The sequence below is a fragment of the Macaca fascicularis genome, chromosome 3, assembly GCF_037993035.2.
Source record: "Macaca fascicularis isolate 582-1 chromosome 3, T2T-MFA8v1.1".
Taxonomy (NCBI): Eukaryota; Metazoa; Chordata; class Mammalia; order Primates; family Cercopithecidae; genus Macaca; species Macaca fascicularis.
The window spans coordinates 93,517,455-93,536,741 of NC_088377.1; the positions used below are offsets into that span (position 1 = coordinate 93,517,455).

The 19,287-nt window shown below is 41.8% G+C and overlaps 1 long non-coding RNA gene across 2 annotated transcripts in view; it reads right to left on the reverse strand.

Annotated features, from left to right (window-relative positions):
* Positions 1-19,287, reverse strand: part of LOC123572351 (uncharacterized) — a 48,982-nt gene continuing 29,695 nt past the window's right edge. For both annotated transcript variants that reach the window (XR_006696880.3, XR_010585702.2), the window contains one exon: positions 1-19,287. This exon is cut by the window's right edge. This is a non-coding gene — a long non-coding RNA (uncharacterized lncRNA).

The window sequence follows — 19,287 nt, forward strand, 5'->3', positions numbered from 1 at the left end:
CCCTTTGCCCCACCACACAGGACCGCTGTGAGCAGAGATTCATCCTCCTGCCTCCTTTCCAAGCCACACCATTCCCTTCATCACTCCCTCCCACCCTGGCATCTCCCCAGCTCTCCAGGGGAAAGCTAGAACTACTATTCTAATGGCCAGTTTGGTCTTGTCAGGATCTGTTAAAAGAAACTAGGTCTTGGGTGTGTATGTGTTTGTGTGTATAGTTGGATGTATGCGCTTGTGTGTTTCTGCATGGGTCTGTGCATGTGAATCTAAATGTGTGTCTGTGTTACAGTTGCCAGTTTGGCAAATAAAAATACAGGGTGCACAATTTAATTTGAATTTCAGGTAAATTATCTCAGCAAATCATTCTTTTAGTATAAGTATGTCCATGTGTATTTATGCATGCCTATTTAGGGCTTATGTATATGAAAAAATTGCTCATTTTTTAACTGAAATTCACATGTATAACCCATGTGATTATGTGTGTGTGTTTTGTGTAAAAGCCTGTGTGGTTTTGTTTTTGCTCATGTGCTTGGGTGTTTGTGTGTATCTAAGTGCATGTCTGTGTATATAGGTATGTGGTTTTCTGTGTTTATGTGGGTCTGGGTTATAGGAATCCTAACAAGAGATTTGCCCAAGTCATCTAAGCCTGGAGAAAAACGTTATTCTCGGTTTACCAGAGAAAAAGCAGATTTTTTTCTGCAATTAATTAATTGTGACTTTGAACAAATGACTGCAAAGTGAGAAGGTTGAACTAGACTCATATTCATTTAGATATTTATTGATCATTCTAGGAGGAGAAAGTGCAAAGGCAAGTAATTCACAGAGGACTCATGGTCTAGAGAAAGGACATCAATACTACTGAGGAGGTTATGATGTAGTAAATGCCACCATAAACGTGTATGGCGACATCCCCACAACTGTGGCGATACCTTCCATTTCTTTGTGTCTGTGACGCCAGCCCTGCAGTGAAGGCAGGCAGATATTTCAGTATGATGCTTTTATCACTTTGAATCTTTAAATTATGATTATTGGTAGAAGCATGCGTGCAGCTCTGATAAACACAGATCGCCCAGGCATCAGCTGCGGGTAGCATTGCTCCATCCATCAAATGTGTTTGTTTTCAATAGTAGCAGTGCCCATGGAAGCCAGGAAATGTCACTGGCTTCAGATGTCACTTAAACATCTGAAGCATTTCTCATCACCCTTCCTGTCACCGGTAGCAGCGTACCTTGCAGCGTTAGAGGGCTGCCTGCTTCCCCTGGGGGAATCTCAGCTCCCTTCAGAGTCCATGCCTGACGTTTATGCTTCTCCCTAACTTTGACACTGGTTTTGCTCATCCAATATTTTCAGGCTCTGTCTTTCAAAATAAAATTAGCTGGCTAAGTGAGATACTGGCCATTCTGGCTTGAAATCTGTCTCAAGCAAGCTTTCACACCCCTACAGAAAGCTGCCTTAATATAATAATTGAGAAATTATGTAGGAGTTTTTGAATCCGATGATATATGGTTAGAATACAGGCCAAGCTGTTATCACAAAGAGACCTCAGGAGTTGCAACAAGATAAGTTTGTTTTTCACTTACCTGGTAGTCTGAGCTCAAGCTGTCCTGGCTGCTCTGGCAATCCCAGAGGGACAAGGAGCCCAATTCCTTCTGGCTTGATGCTTAGCTGCCCTGCTCTCATCAGTACAGCCCATCCCAGCAAGCAGAAAGAGGGAGAGGGGAGGCAGCACAAATTCATTTCCTTTCAAAGGCAAGCCTGGACATTGCATGCATCACCTCTGGCTACAGACACAGGTGAGGATGTGGCTGCACCAAGCTTCAAAAGAGGCCAGAATGTGGTCTTCCTCTGAACTGCCATAGGGCCTATTGCTATGGAGGAAAGAAGAGTGGGATGGGGGCAACTGGCAATCTCTGTTCAAAGAGCATTGGTATCAAAATATTCAAGAGCTCTCTGGACAAATAGCCCTCAGAATACACTTGTCTGTAGCTGGAGGTGCAAGAACAACCTTAACTGAGTGCTCGCTGCGTTACAGACGATGTGAGAATCAGTCAGTGTCTTATATTACTTGATCCTAATAGGCAAAGTGCCTGAGGGGTGAAGTGACTTGCCCAATGGGCGCGTAGGTGCCACAGGAGGCACTTGGACCCAAGGTCTTTCCCACACACCACTCTGCCTCCTCTAATCTGCTGGTGATGGAATGACTCTCTTGGACGTGTGCTGGGTTTTCAGGTGCCAACTCAGCATTACCACCAGCCCTGTCTAGGTCTCCTCTGCACTTCAGAAGCAAAGCAGAAACTACAATTCCCAGAATGCCATTCCCAGGAGGACTCATGTGCCAGCCCCATTGAGGCACCTATCAGAGGCCTTTATCCTGCATTGGTGGCTTTATCCAGCCCCCAGTGCAGAGGGAGCTTCACAGCAGCTTTCCACAGGCTTCTGAGATCCCCTGGCTTTAGTGTTTCAGGCTGAGATCTTGGTAGGTGGCTTCTAGGCCCTTTGCACCCTGGGCTCTTCCTATAATACATAGGCTCCCCCTACCTGGACCACTCAGACTGAACATCACAGACCCAGAAGGTAAGATCACGAGATAGTGCAGAGGTCTTTCTGTCTGGCAGAAAGAGCACTCAAATTGAAACTGGGTGAACTGACATTCTCACCCACCAGGCTGGCCCTTGACCACATCACTTAAGTGGTATGAACATCAACATTTTTCACTCATCAAATGTGAATAACAATATCTACAAAATTATGAGGGCCAGGCACAGTGGCTCACTCCTGTAAATCCCAGCACTTTGGAACATCAAGGCAGGCAGATCGCTCAAGCCCAGGAGCTTGAGATCGGCCTGGGCAACCTGGTGAAATCCCATCTCTACAAAAAAGAATACAAAAAATTAGCCGGGCATGAAGACATGCACTTGTAGTCCCACCTATTTGGGAGGCTGAAGTGGGAAGATCGCCTGAGCCCAGGAGGTCAAGGCTGCTGTGAGTTGTGATCAAGCCACTGCACTCCAGCCCCGGGAACAGAGTGAGACCTTGTCTCAAAAAAATAAAAACAAAAAATTCATTGGGAAGGTCACATGAGATACCATATTTAACAACAATTAGGACAACAAGAAAGTAGGGTGCTGCTGTTATTAGTTTTGCTAATAATAATAGCCAAGCATTTTATAGGCATCATTGCATTCAATCCTAAAACAACTCTGGTTATACCATTTCTATTTTACAAATAGGAAAACTGAGAAACAGAGAACTGAATTAACTTGCAGATGATCACACAGCTAGTTCTTGACAGAGCCAGAAGCTGAACCCGTTCTCTGTAGTTTCAGTGCTCACACTCTTAACCACTATAGATGTGTTTCATGTTGATACTGACACGTTTCAACTAGCTTGTTTATTTTCACCTTCCTCCTCAGCAGCTTACCACAATTGCCAAGTATAAAGACTAGCAAGGAGAAGAAATGATGAGCAGCAAGATGTATGAAATAACCTCTTAATAATGTCAAGAACCCAACATAAAAGTGGTCTATCTGGCAGGGTGCCTCATCCCTGAGTAATTTCAAGAAAAAGCTCAAGGACAACTTACTCTCAACTTGGGGCACCTATGCCCTGCAGGAGACATTTGGAAATGTCTGCAAACATTGTCACAACTGGTGGGGTGGGCATAGGGGTCCAAAGTGCTACTGATATCTAGTAGGTAAAGGTTCGAATGCCCCTAAATAGCCTACAATGCACAGGACTATACCCCCCGCTCAACAAAGAATTATCTGGCCTAAAATGTCAATAGCATCACTGTTGAGAAGGCCTGCTTTAGAAGGTGTTGTGGGATTTCCTGTGCCTAATATGGATCATGTGGGACATTTTCTGTGTTGTCCAATGTGATAGTCACTTGCCACCTGTGACTATTTAATTTTAAATAAATTAACATTAAATAAAATAAGAAATTTAATTCTTCAGTTGAACTAGCCACATTTTAAGTGCCCAATGGCCAGCTGTGGCTAATGGCCACCATATTGGACAGCAGAGAGTCATGGAACATTTCCATCATCTCAGAAAGGTCTTTTGGCCAATACTACTGCAAGATCGTCTCCTGGTCTGAAACTGTATTAACTATCTCAAGCTGTATGTAGTTCCTCGCATGTTATAAAAAACCAAATATTAAACCGTGATTTTTTTAAAACAGATAAAATAGGGCATATTTATTAAACCATAAGAAATGGTCTTCTAAATTAGAATGCTTCGAATATAGTTGATGACATCTCCTTGTTAAGACACTGCTTTATTTGTTTATAGATCATTAAAACTGGGAAGAGGATGGGAACTTAAACCTAGAGTTGGCAAAGGCACTATCAATTGATGTTCAAGAAAAGGACTTGAGGGAGGCAGTTCTAAAATTGTAATCTAAACCAAAAGTTGTAGAATTTTTTAGTTTAAAATAGGATTTGCCTAATCTATTTTGGTTTTGAGTTGTATAATTCTTTTTAGGGGCCACAAATGTCTTGGAGAATCTGGTGAAATGTGCTGATCCACATCAACATGCAGATACACAGAGAGACCATTTTCTTTTCTTTTCTTTTCTTTTCTTTTCTTTTCTTTTCTTTTCTTTTTTCTTTTCTTTTTTTTTCTTTTTTTTTTTTTTTTTTTTTTTTTGTTGAGAGGAGATGGAATTTCACTCTATCTCCCAGGCTGGAGTGAACTGGCACAGTCTCGGCTCACTGCAACCCCCGCCTCCTGTGTTCAAGCGATTCTCCTGCCTCAGCCTCCCGAGTAGCTGGGATTATAGGCACCTGCCACCATGCTCAGTTAATTTTTGTATTTTTAGTAGAGATGCGATTTCACCATGTTGGCCAGCCTGGTCTCGAATTCCTGACATCAGGTGATCCACCCGCTTCAACCTCTCAAAGTGCTAGGATTGCAGGCTTGAGCCACTGTGCCCTGACTACACAGACTATTTTCTATACAAGTTAATGTGATTCTTGGCTTCCTAAAGCCCCCTCTGTGTTCCAGTTGATCCCTAGACACTACCCTCACTTCACAGATGAGGTAATTGAGTGACTGAATGAATCAAGAGAAACGAGGAGTTAAGTGACTTGTCCACAGTTTCCACAGCAGCAGGACCTCAAGCAGAGGCAGATGCTCCAATTCTCAAGCCTTATCCATTCATTAAGAAATATTAGTTTATATAAAGTAGTAAAGGAACTAATCTAGCGTGTGCTATAAGATACACTTGTACTGTTTGAAATCCTTCTGCTTGCCTTCTATGACAGGAGAGGATGGGGCAGTACTTAAAAAGAAAAGGAAAGGCCTTCAAAGTTGCCAGAGGGTAGAATAGGGAACTACACACTCATTGTCCACTCCACAGACGGAGTTATGAAGCTCTGAACTAAGAACCATGTTCTATGATTTCTGATATAGAATTTTTTTTTTTAGCAGAATGCTGCTTCTTTGATGATACTCCATTGCCTTTCTCCAGACACCACATTCTCAGTAATAATATGAACTCCTCACCTGATTCTATAGCCTCTATCCTTCTTATTAAGGCTTCGAGAAGCGCAGTTTGTGAATTTGCCTTTGAATAGCTCATTAAGTTATTTGCTTTTGTTCATGACTCCTGTCTCTTCTCCTGTATTCTGCTTCCTTATTTGTGCTTTTTCTTTAAAGCCGACAAAAAGCCTAGAAAACTCCCCTATGCAAAATTCCAAATTAAACTGTGCTTTTACCCGTACACTTAATTATAAGAAGTCGTGCCTGCTCTATACTTACGGCTTTTCACAATGTGCCATTATGTAGAACAGCAAGCAGAAGCAAAAAGTAGTGAACTTCATTGGCAATCTAATCCGCACAGAGCTATTCCTATTGAAATGCTGTAAATAGAAATAATATTCAAGAAGAAAGAATCTGCCTCTAAGGCTGTGCCCAACAGATCTACTTACAAATCCCAAACAAAGCCTGTCGAGTCAAGTATACTTAGCCCAGTGTCTGGAACATAGCAATCCTTTTTAAAATATTTGTTGAGTGAATAAACTGATTATTTTCATTTTTCCTCTCACCATTCATTCTCTGCTCTCCACCTTCCTCTGCCCACTTCTGTCCCGACCCTTGGGGCTCCTTATTCAGCTCTCCTGCTGGGTGGCTTTGCACTGACTACAGGCCATTGGAGGTTGGAAGGTGGAAGGAGAGACACATGAGGTTTCTCTTCCCATTTCCTCTCCTCCATGTTGCTCTGGCATGGCTGTGCCCTCCACAGCTACAGCTTCCACGGGTGGCCCTGCCTCCACAGCCCCACCTCTCCCTGAGTTCCAGGAATATTATTTCCTCCTCCTTTCCCTTTAGGTTGAAGGAGTTCAGGAAACATCACCCTGAAATGTGCTGCTTGGTGTGCTGGTTAGTTCCCACTGGGGGCACTTGGGGAACAGCAAGTATAGGGAAGGGCTTTCTCTGAACTTCCTTCGGAAGGAGTTCAGTTGTCATGACCTCCCTCCCTGGGGAACACAGGAGAGACCTGAGGTTGACACCATGCTCAGACAGACTGTCATCGCTTCCTCTGAGGGCTGCTCAGAGACGACTCTTATTACCCGAGAGAGGTTTCGTCTGCAGAACAAGACACCCTCTACCACCACACATTTCCTTCCTCACCCTCCCCTGCCCTGTGTGCTGCTAAGCCCCAGAAGCCCCACATCCCTATTCCTTCTGTAGCTCAGGAGGCTACACAGACGTCAATCATCTGACCCATCTTTCAGTCTCATATTTTGTGAAACTCCAGGCATATGTACACAATTAAAATGGTTTTTTTCTCCTGTTAATTGGCCTTATATCAATGTAATTCATAGCCTAGCCAAAGAACCTAGGACGGTAGAGGAAAGCCATTTATGGCTCCCCTACGGGGTCTAAGCCTGTTAACAGCTTCCTACGTTGCTAGTTCCTAGATGTCTTCACATCCTTTTGGTTCCTTCAACCCCACCTGCATCTCAATAAATCATCCATTCATTAAACTCTTTCATTGAACTAGATTAGTTAAATTTTGATTTTTGCCAGTATCCTGACTGATACAGTGAATAACTGAAATAGATATATAAATGAAAAGACTTGAAAACCGACTTTAAAGTAATTTTGAATATATTGTTTTTAACATTAAGGAATAAAGCCATAAACATAAAAATTATTTCTCAAAATAATAAAATCTCAATTATTAGTTTTACCTAAATATAAGTTATAATATGTGAAAGTATACATTTATTTTTATATTATATATGCCAGGGGCCAGGGGCATGTAATATAATTGGGAAAATTATTCCAAGTGTCAAGAAAAAAAACACTACTAAGCACACTAATAAATGATGTCTGTCAATTAGCTCGTATATGCATTCTAGAGTATAAGTTTGCCACATGCATATGTGTATATGTTTTGCAAAACAGTCGTCATCAGTCATAAAAGTGATAGATGTTTCCTGGTATATCATCTGGGGTCCAACTTCTCACAAAAGCAAAAAGCTTTTTACACCATAACTATGTGGTTTTAGGAAGGTGGGCCCCAAGGTGAGGGGTCAACATAGGTATGTTCTGCTTTCAAATTACAGGTAGAAGCCATTTAGAGACACCTCATAATCAAAAGAACTAGTCCTCAATCCAGAACCAAGACTTGAATTACTGGAGTTTAGAAGTGTTGAAAACTAGAGTTTGAGCCGGGTGCAGTGGCTCACACTTGTAATCCCAGCACTTTGGGAGGCCAAGGCGGGTGGATCACGAGGTCAGGAGTTTGAGACCAGCCTGGCCACATAGTGAAACCCCATCTCTACTAAAAATACAAAAAGTTAGCCAGACATGGTGGCAGGCACCTATAATCCCAGCTACTGAAGAGGCTGAGGCAGAAGAATTGCTTGAATCCAGGAGTCAGAGGTTGCAGTGAGCCACGATCATGCTATTGCACTCCAGCCCAGGTGACAGTGCAAGACTCCATCAAAAAAAAACAAAAACAAAAACAAAAACAAAAACAAAAAAAAAAACAGAAAGGAAAAGAAAAAAAGCTAGAGTTCTCACCAGAGTTTGTGTGACAGAGGCTTGAGCCATTATCCCAGTGCTGAATGAATGCTCTCTCTGCCATCTCACAGACACACTCTCCCTAGCATGGCAGCACGTGCTAGTTTTTACCTTCGCTTTCTCTCATGATAATACATAACATCTTTCTTATTTTAAAAGTAAGAGATGTCCAACATAGACAAATACTACAGAGTTAAAAATAAGCAAAAGAAAAATAAAACCTAAAACGACCCATCATCTTTCTATATTGAGATAACCAGTTCTAGCAGTTTAGTATCTCTCCTTGAATAGGCAAACGATTAATGGCAGACTAAGGGAAGAGATGATAAGTGGATATATCCCAGCAAGAACTTAATCAAGTGTACATATTTTATAACTTGCTGTTTCACTTAACAATATGCTTTAATCCCTCTCCAGGTTATGGCGTGCCCTTCTACAGCATCATTTTTATAACTGAAAAATATTTTATTGTATGATTTTGTTATTTATTTACCCAATTCCCTATTGTTGTATTATTGGAAATTTAGATTCTGTCCAATATTCTGCAATTTAAATGTTGCAGTAAAAGATATCTTTAGAGTTGCTTGCTTTTCCAAAGGCAGGGTTATTGGAATTACCTAGATTTTTTTTAGTGCAATGGCAAAGAGCTTTGCTCATTCTGCTTACATCTAAGGGTATGGCTGTGATTATAGAAAAGTACAATGGTCATAGTATCTGCTGAGTCCTAAGGATAAGGACCTGCATATTGAATCCAGAGCCCCTGCTGGAGCCCAAGTTCTCCTTCTACCCAAACCCTTTCCCCACATACTGCAATATCAGACTGATAATCTCGGATAATTAGTTAATATTTTATTCAATATTGCTTCTTCTTAAGGAATACTAAACAACAAAATGAGAGGAGGCATACATTCCTTTCTAATTCTTTCATATACTTACACCTACACACTACATAAATGGCTTTTTTAAGACATGTAATGCATTTCATAAAAATATATAAAAATGCATATGCATATGGATATGTATCTGTACTGGATAGCTCATGCCATCTTCAATGTTCCTGTCCAAAAAATTCATAGGTCACTGTGTGTTTGTTGGTTCAGATCCAGAGCTCAAATCCATCTTTGATCAGCAAAGACAGATTACTTCTGCTGCTGGTAAGGACAGAGTAAGATCCTACCAGACTGAGCCTCGTGGAAATACAAATTGTAAGCTTTGGACATAATACAAGCAGCATCTTGAAGACATTTGAGAGTGAGAAGAGCAGGCAGACTCAGGAGTGGGGTGGTCCATGCTCAGAGGAGGGAAGTTATAGGGACAGCTTTTCACTTACACCCAAGTGTAGTCAGAGCGGCCTGCAGGGTGGCAGGGCATTGGTGGAAAAATATGAAAAATATCACAATCTCTCTGGCCTGTGGAAGGGAAAGCTGAATCCAGGGCCACCATGGCTGCTGGGAAGAGAAAGGGAATGCAGGAAGGGAAAGAGTCTGAGGGAGGATTTCCAACTTGTCTGCTCTCAGCTCTGGCTGACCCCTAAGCCACACATGCAGAGTGTAGACTAAAAGCTCAAATGATCACAAAATATTTTAGTCGAGTCAAAAGTAACCACCCGAAATAAACAGTTTGCAGTTAAATTTTTTTTTTTCCTAATTGAGGCTAAATAATGGAACATAGAATCTCCATTACTTTATATTCATAACGTCCAGGATACAATGGAAAATTATCTAAGTTACAAGTGAACAAAAAGATGGAACATATTTTCACGAGAGAAGAAATATCAACTGAGACCAACCCTGAAATTATTTATATATTGTAATCAGCAGACAAATGTTATGAAGCAGTTATTTATAATTATGCTCAGTGGTGAAAAAAATATGTTAGCAATGAACGACAAGATAGAAAGTCTAGGCAGAGAAATAGAAAAGGTCAAAAGAATCAAATAAAAATTCTAGAACTGAAAAATATGATGTCTGAAATAAAAACTTCACTGGATGAGTTAACAGCAAAATGGAGAGTACAAAGGTTAGAGCAAATGTGCAGAAAAGAACATAGCCCATGTTGTGAAATCTGTCAGCCTCAGTTCCCTCTCGAGACAAAGCAACTTTTGTAAAAGTGATTTACCAAAATCTAAGTGTAGTTATTACTAGAATCTTGGCAAATATTGTAGTGTGAACTTGTTTCTATTCATTCTTCCTCAAGGCTATATTGCTTTTCCATGTCTCTCTTCTTCCACAAATGAAGTTCCATTATCTCTAAAGTCCCCTTCCTTTTCTTGTATACGTATTTAATTATGCCTGTCTCCCTTACTTGATAGTGAGGTCTGTGAGGGAGTGTGAAGGAAGAGAGAAAATCAGCATTTGAGTACCTGTGATGAAGCAAACACTGCACTAGGAAATTCTCATCCTGTGCGTCTTTTGGGTGTGCAGGAAACAAGTCCGATTTGTACAGGAACCAAGTCAGATTCAGTGCTTGGTATATTGCCTGGTTTTGTAGCTTTTAGGCAAACACAACCTGCTTCTTTCTTCTTTCAAACTGATGCATTTTGTTGCAGGTATGCATATTTACATTTTCAAAATCATATGTTAACCAACTTGATACCAAGAGACAAAGTCTGAAATGAACAGGCTATTGATGTAATACAAAAGACACAGTGAAGTTGCTAAAGTGAAATTAGAATGTAGATGCCTACAAGCTCTCCAGGGAAATGCTGTAGACAACTATATGGAATTCTGTGAGTTAAAAAATCAGATAAGAGGGCCACCAGCAGAGGAACAAACGCAAGTCAGAGAGGGCTCATCATTAACATGATTTAGTGCAGAATCCACTTTGGGGGAAAACACTTGGGAGATAAAAGGAGGAAAGAAAGGAAACCAATTGACATCATTCCAATGTATCTTTTTATGGCTATTAAGATAATTCTGGTTGTACCTGAAGGGAATTCATTACATTAATTAATACTCCGGCTCAACTCATATTGTAATCTTCGCTTGCGCTTAAATTTGTCAATCCCAGGAAACGTACTAACCCTTTAGGTTTGGTTTATGTTCTGCATCTAGTCCTGACTTCTCCAACCAAAGTAAACCCTTAGATCATCGATGGGCATCACTGCCCCTGGTTTACTGTCTTCCAATTTTATGCTGGTGTTTGACCCCTTCTTGGTATTTTCTCTAAGTCTCTCAACTGAAGGCAGAAGTGCTGCTCTGTTTATGGCTCTGGGTCCGTGTCCTGTTGTTGAATTGATTTCCTCCCTTGGGCTTAGACTTTCATTCTCTCCCTCTTCCAAAGTACTTTTCTTCAGTAATTACTCCCTGCTCTCATTTTTCTCCAACCCTTCCCTCCACACTTCTCCCATTCTAATCTTCAATTCTCCCCATTCTGCCCAACACTCCTCATGCCAAGCTGACCAATGAGCTCCTATTGCCGAATGATGGATGGGTTTTCCGTTCTTATTTTGCTTGACTTATTTGGCATTTAACAATTGAGCACATCCTCATTTTTAAAACCCTCTCTTACATTTGCTTCCACAAATTGCTGTCTCCTGGTTTTCCCCCTCTTGCTCCAAAGCACATTCTTAGTTTTTTGCATGGAGTGCTTCTCCCCCATACCACTGCCTTCCATATGTCTGTTCCACAGAGTTCCATCTCTGGGCCTTTGATCACTTGGTCCTCTCTCTTTAGGAAATATTCGCTCTTAGCTTTCCAATGACAACTCACATGCCGGGCACTGTCACATCTGTATCCTCAGGGCAGACGATTCTCTTGAGCTCCAAAGAGTAAATCTAATTGCCTCATTTTATTTCTCCTCTGCCCAAACTTATTTCTCCACTTATATTTGATATCTTGGTGAATGCCACCTCCATTCACTCTTTTGCTCAGAAATTTTAGAATCACCCATATTTCTTCTGTCTACCCTAATCCCCATACTAAGTCAATCATCAAGTCCTGTAGATTCCCGAAATAGTTCTCAATCTTATCTACTCCTTTCTATCATTTCTTTTCCAGAGGCTGCGTGACTGCAAAATGTTTCTTAGGTGGATTTCCTGCTTCTTAGTCTTGCCCTTTGTCGCATATACAGTCCCTGCTTGTTTGCTAGAATATGCATGTTTGAAATTAAGTCTGTCACCACTTAATGATGCTGTCCCATTAAGAGACAGATTCAGGAAAAAGTTAGATTCTGTTACATGGCCATTGATTGTCCTCCTAATCCAGCCCTGCCTTCCTCTCATGCTGGGGCAGACTCTTTGTTGGCCCCATATCTAGTCCTCTCTTGATTCTCTCCTGGCATTGTCCAGCTAACAACTGCATTTCCCATAAGGTAAAGTGTGGCCTTACATGATGAAGTTTGCACCTTACTTGCTTGGAAGAAAATTGCTTGCCCCAGACTTCTTCACTTTCTATGCCCTTAAGCTGGAACACAAATGGCCATGGCCCATCCCTACCTGCAAAGGTAGAGGAACAACATGGCTCCTGAACATCATCATACAGCAAAGCTACCTGCCAACTTAGGCCTGCTGAATGGCTGCATGAGAGGGAAATAAAAAGCTATCTTATTTGGGCCACTGTATTTTGGGGTCTTTTAATACTCTGCTCCAGCCTTTGCCCTAAATAGTAAACCTGCTTTTTCATTATGCCTTTGTTGTTCCCTTCTCCAGTTGGACTCTATGTCCCATCCATACCAGACAAGTCACATTCTCCAAATGCTGTGTACCCTCTTGTCCTTCATGTTTATGCATGTGCTATTCCCTCTGCCTAGAGTGTGTTCCCATTTTTCTCTGCCTGAATAAATCCTATTCATGCCTTAGGACTCCACTGAGGCATCAACTTCCATTTGAATCATTTTCTAACATATCCCTCCACCAACAGCACACACATACACTCCTCTCTGCTCCCACAGCATCCTCACAAAGTCCTGTGATCACTGGTTTACCTATGTGTCTTCCCTTTGTGAGCATCTTGATGGCAAGAGCTATCTTTTATCTCTGACATACAGTTGGGGTTCAACAAATGTGTAACAAGTGAAGACTCAGAGAAGCTCTTGATGTTCCAAGTTTCCCTACAGGAAGTCTGTGTGTATCTGTGAATATGTGTATGAGTGTCTGGGATGTAGCCATCTTAACTGAAGCACAAGTACCAGGAGCCTAAAGAGCCAGAGCTGCATGTGTAGCCAGCATCTTTAGAGAGTACTAAGTGGCCAAGCTGGGGTTAGGGGTTCAAATGCCAAGTCCAAGGACCAGGAACTAGACAGAAACTAGAAAGGGAAGGAGTAGGGTAACCAGGACAGTTTTGTGGTAGGCAGAATAATGGCCCAGTACAGATGTCCATGTCCTAATCCTGGAAACCTTTGGGCAAGTTAGGCTATGGGGCAGAGAACATTAATGGTGCAGATGAAATTAAGGTTACTAATCAGCTGACCTTAAAATAAAAAGATTATGCTGGGTTATCCCAGTAGCCCCAGCGCAATCACAAGGATTGCACTGTGACAGAAGTGGAAGGTGGAGAAATAAGCTTGGGCAGAAGATGAAGACAGAAGATGGAGAAGCAGAGAGAAGGCAGTGTGAAAAGGACTCAGCCTGACATTGCTGGCTTTAATGATGGAAGGAGTGGAAGGAGGCCACAAGCCAACGAATGGGGCATCTTCTTGAAGCTAGAAAAGGTAAGGAAATGGATTCTTCCCAGCACCTCCAGAAATGGACATAGCTAACCTCTTAATGTTAGCCCAGTGAAATCCATTTTGGACTTCCGGCCTCTGAACGTAAGATAATAAATGTGTGTTTTCTAAGCCATAAGATTCATGATCACATGATGCAGCAGCAATAGGAAGCCAGTGGCAGTATTATCAACTGAACACACTTGGAAAAGTTAGTGAATGTCCCTAAACTTCAGCCTCCCCCTATAATATACAAATAAAAGTCACTCCCTGGTGGTGAGGATTAAAGTAGATCATTGATATAAAAAGGTTGGCAAAGTGTTTGATACGTAATGAGTGTTCCATAAAGGGTTGTTATCCTTAGTAATAATATCATCATCAGAATCATCATTACTGTTATTGTTTACTTATTTGCCTGGTACATCTGGGGTAGAGAGGAAGAAAGAGACAGACAAAGAGAGAAAGTAAAATAATAAAAGCCTGCTTTGGAAACCTGCAGGCATATTTGGTTTTAGCGCTTTTGCAATGTGTCTTCTCAACTCACAGAGTGTCTTTCATTTCCTTTTGCTTTCTCTCTCTTGGTTTAGGTAGAAAGATCTATTTTAAATTTAGTCATTTCAAAGTCTCCTTGGCATCACATAAATGTCGCACCATTAAATATATATTCAATGGGTGCTCAAGCAGGCTGACTTCCTCGCCAAGAAATGAAGCACTGGAGGTGGGCAGGTGAGGCACGACAGACACTACACCTGCCCGTAGACTCTGCTGTTCTTACCTATGAGGATTACATTTTCTGAGCTCCAAATGAGGATGTGTGGTCTGACAAGCATTTTTTCTCCTGCATTTTAATTTGTTTGTCTGAAAAGGCTGTCACAGACATTAAATTAAATCTCATGAAATTCAGTGAATAAGCTTTACTGTGAAGAGTAAAACTCATGCAAAAATTCAGAAAAAAAATTATCAGTTTTTATAATATTTAAATTTGAATTACTTGCTACTGTCTAGAGTGCAAGGTTTGGTTGACACAATGGTGAGCTTTTGCTTTGCTTTGCATTTCTCTGGTCAGGTGGTCCCTTCTTCAACTGTTTTCCTCTGAGGCAAGCTTTCTCCATTCAAATCAGAACCCCACCTTCCCATTGAAGAAACAGGTATGTGATGCTGAGCTTGGCCAGTGATTAGTCCCATGAATGGCACATAATCCATATGGCATGAATTTCCTACAGACAGATGAAAAACATGACTTTCTTTCCTCTTGAATAGCAAGTAGTGGAGATGTGCATAGAACCTGTTGCCTGCCACACTTGCTACCACAAAAAGGAAATGCATCTGCAGGAAGTGAAGGAGGCCAGAAACCAGAAGGAAGCAGGGCTGAGAAGTGGAGAGGAGGAAAAAAAAACCCTAATGACACTTTTGAGCCCTCAACCCCAGCTTCACCTGGCATCACTCACTGCCTCATCCTGCTCGGCACATGAGCTGATAAATCTTTTTTGAGTGGAATTTCTGTCACTTGAAATGGAAAAACGGAAAGAGCCCTGGCTAATACACAGAGTCATTGCAAAAATATTGTCAAAAGGAGACCTTGGAAGAAACAAGCCCAGAGGTGAGGAAAACAGGCACAGGAAGAGGGAAGAGTGGACAGAGCAGGCAGGACCCCAGGGTTAATGTTCCAGCTTTGCCCTTACCGACAGCAGGGCCATTAGTGATGCTGCAGCATTTTAGTCTGATGGTCTTCAGAGGGGAAGACTGTGCTCCTGCCGCCATACAGAACATGGGGAGCTGTGGGAGGCTCACCTGGGATAGTAAATGTGAGCACTCTTTGTATTAAAAATGTTAAGTGCTTACAGATGGCATTTATTACATGGAAAGCAGCACATTTTAAAAAGACTATGATGGAAACACAGACTAGAAATGAAAAGGTAGGATTTAAGTAGCTGAAATCTTAAGAGAGGAATATGGAAATCAGTTAATGATTAGATCTCCTTTAAAGAATCTAAAGGGCAGACTTTCTGCTGAATGTCAGTGGCTTGAGTAAAAATACATGCAAAATAAAACATGGAAAAACTAGAAAACAATTATGAGACTGTGTATCTGATAGGAATGGGAAGAGAGAAAAGAGAGGGAAACCAACATTTTGCAAGGTGTCTGCTATATCTGAGACCCCAGGTATCATATATACTATCTCACTTCATCCATGAAGCAACACTACAAGAGTCAGGTATTACTGTCCTTATCGTATGTTTGAGGAAAGTAAGTCTCAGAGCTTACATTCAAGCTCAGGTCTTATAATTCTATAAGCAAATCACTAGACTACACCAATGCCCAGATAATACATTTGAAACTAGAGTTTGGGGGTTAGATAGAGATATGCTTAGTTTGCTTTCCAGATTATAAGAACCAATCAGTCAATATTTTAAAGAAGGCTAGAGTTTACTTAAATAAAAAAATTTAGTTGTGAATGGTTTTCTGCTGGATTGAAAGTCTAGTGCTTTTAATAGCCCCTAAAAATGTGTTTATCTTTACCTCAGTGTCAAGAATTATGAAGGGTCTGGGAATTTACCCTACTTAGAAGCCAATAAGCTAGCCTGTTACTATGTTATCAATGTTAGTAGAAGACATAAGACTCCTGAGCCAGAGACAAAGGACTTATTACTCATGGCAAAAGAAGTAACCACAATTTCATGTTGGTTTGTATCTGTTGGTTCCCCATACCCACTCCCCTAAGTCCCATCAGAGTGACAGAGAGAGCCTATGGGGTGCCTGAATATGCCATGGGTTGCATTACAGTAGGGAAACACTGAAATTAGAGGATTCATTGCTTTTATTGTGAGTGGAAGCAAGCCTGTTCTTAGTCTGGGGTAAGATGTTGTCTTAGTCCATTTGTGTTCCTATAAATAAATACCTAAGGCTGGGTAATTTATTTTAAAAAAGTAGGTTTATCTGACTCACAGTTCTTCAGCCTGTACAAGAAGGCTGGTACCAGCATCTGCTTCTGGGGTGGGCCTCAGGAAGCTTCCATTCATGGTGGGAGGTAAAGGGGAGCCAGCATGTGCAGAGATCATATGGTCAGAGAGGAAGCAAGTGGGGAGGCGGGTGCCATGCTCTTTTTAACAACCAGCTCACTCTTTTTAACAACCAGCTCGTGAGGGAAGTTCCACAGGAACAAGAGCAAGAACTCACTCATTACCTTGAGAATGCCCCCAAGCCATTTATGAGAGATCTGCCCTCATGACCCCAAATACCTCCCACTAGGACCCACCTCCAGTATTGGGGATCAAATTTCAACATGAAGTTCGAAGGGGTAAACATCAAAACTACAGCAGATGCTGTTTCATTTCTCAAAATTTCCTGCTGTAAACACAACTCTGAGAAATGGCCTAGGTAAGGAGTGGTCAGACCCTTGTATTGTTGACATGCCCAGTAGGAGTGCATAGGGAGGCTTGGGGCCATGGTGGACTGCCTCTCCCAGCACCGAGTCCTTCCTTTGGCAACACTGAGCTCTTGAGGCCTTCTTGTCCTTTTCAACTACAATTTCATTCCTTTGCTCTCTACTAGAACCATCCTTGCACAGATTTCTTATAGCTGTTTCTCTTTATATTTGCAGATATCTCTCACTTTATTCCCAAAGTTCTTAGAAATGCTTTCTTCATGCCTCCCCCACAGCGCCAGCATGATACCTTTGTGATGTATTAACTTGGCTGGGCTGGACTATAGCCCCAGAATTCCCTTTCTAGTATGTTTGCAGTCAAGGCAGGCAACAAAGCATATTCTTTCATGGACGAGGAGGACAGAAGGGAGGAAGCAGTTGTTTTTCCATGTTGTCCCAGTTCTGCAATCAAACACTGATCTAGATACTGCTGTAAAGGGATTTTACAGATAGAAAAAACCTAATCAGTTGACTTTAAGTTCATCAGAAGGGAGATTATTCAAAGCAGACCTGTATCAATCAATTGGAAGCCCTTTAAAAGAGGACTTAGGTCTTTCCTGGGCTAGAGGCTGCACCCAGCTGCTGGCTCTGCAGGTGCCCTCCATTCCCCTTGGATCTTCCATCTTGACTGACTGCCTGGGGATAGCAGTTCCACCCTGTGCATATGGGATTCCAGCCTGCTGGTGGTTCATCCTTCCTGTCTACCTGCCCTATGGACTCTGGGCTTGCCAAACCCATTCCCACAACGTGCAAGCCAATTTAATGTTTCTAATGAACATGCATAATCAAAATACATACCCTATTGGATTTGCTTCTCTGATTGAATCCTGACCAATTCATGCTGAGACTTAATGGAAACTGTTTATTTGATGAGACTGAGACCTTCCTGTCAATCCAACAATATTCTCAGTCTTCATTCTGCATGACCCCTCGATTAACATCTTCTCTTTAAATCACTTTTCCCTTGGAATTGGAAGTACCCTTCAGACTATCTTCCTAGTGACTCCTCCTTCCCTCTCTGTCTCTCTCTCCTTGTATGCTTCCTCTTCTATTTCTTTACTTTTTTTTTTTTTAGACAGAGTCTCACTCTGTTGCCCAGGCTGGAGTGCAGTGGCATGATCTTGGCTCACTGCAGCCTCTGTCTCTGCGTTCAAGCGATTCTCCTGCCTGAGCCTCCTGAGTAGCTGGGGCTACAGGTATGTGCCACCACGCCCTGCTAATTTTTGTACTTTTAGTATAGAAGCAGTTTCACCATGTTGGTCAGGATGGTCTCGATCTCCTGAACTCATGAGCTGCCCACCTCGGCCTCCCAAAGTGCTGGGATTACAGGCATGAGTCACCGCGTCCAGTCTATTTCTTTAATTTTGGTTATTTCCCCAAGAGTATTATTGCCATGTATTATATCTCTTTCTCTTCTCATACAAATGCTTCGCAATCCTCCTAGTGTATACTTTTCATTTTTACCATCGTAGAGTCTCTTAGTGTAGCTCTTTCCCAGCCCAGTTAATTAAAAGTGCCTCAAAATGGATACAAGGCCCAAGGCTGTTTGAATCTCATGTTCCTCGTACCCTGGCGAAACTGCCTGCATCATCAACATCATCACCACCATTAGTTCAGCCTTGATAGGCACTACATACTATTTAAGGTGCTTTATGAACATTGTCTCCTTTAATCCTTACAACATTCTTATGAAGTAGACAGTATGATTCCCATTTTTCTCATGAGAAAACTGAGAATTGTGGAAAGGCTATCTAACTTGCCTTAGGCCCCACAGCTAGTAGATGCCAAAGTTAGGATGTCTATACTTCACCCAAGCTCCAACCAACTGGCTACATTGCTTTTGTCAGAAGACATGAGCAGTAAGAACACAATCAGTGAAGGTCATTTAAATTCACAGGATCTAACCAAGCAAGGCAGAGCTGAACAAGTAGCTGCAGCTTAAAAGTTAACAGTAATCCTCAGGTGACTATTGAAACCACTGCAGCCATAGGTCTATCCTAGCTGGTATGATCACAGTTTCCCTTGCCCTTGATTCCTGATGCAGCTTTACAGAGTTTCTGGATACCTTTCTTTACCCTTAGACAAAGGACAGCCAAGTCTTTGCCTTGCTAAGCTGTTTGCTTCCAACGATGAACAACAGCCCTACTACCAAATCATACTGTTGCTTTGCTGATACTGTTTCACCACTG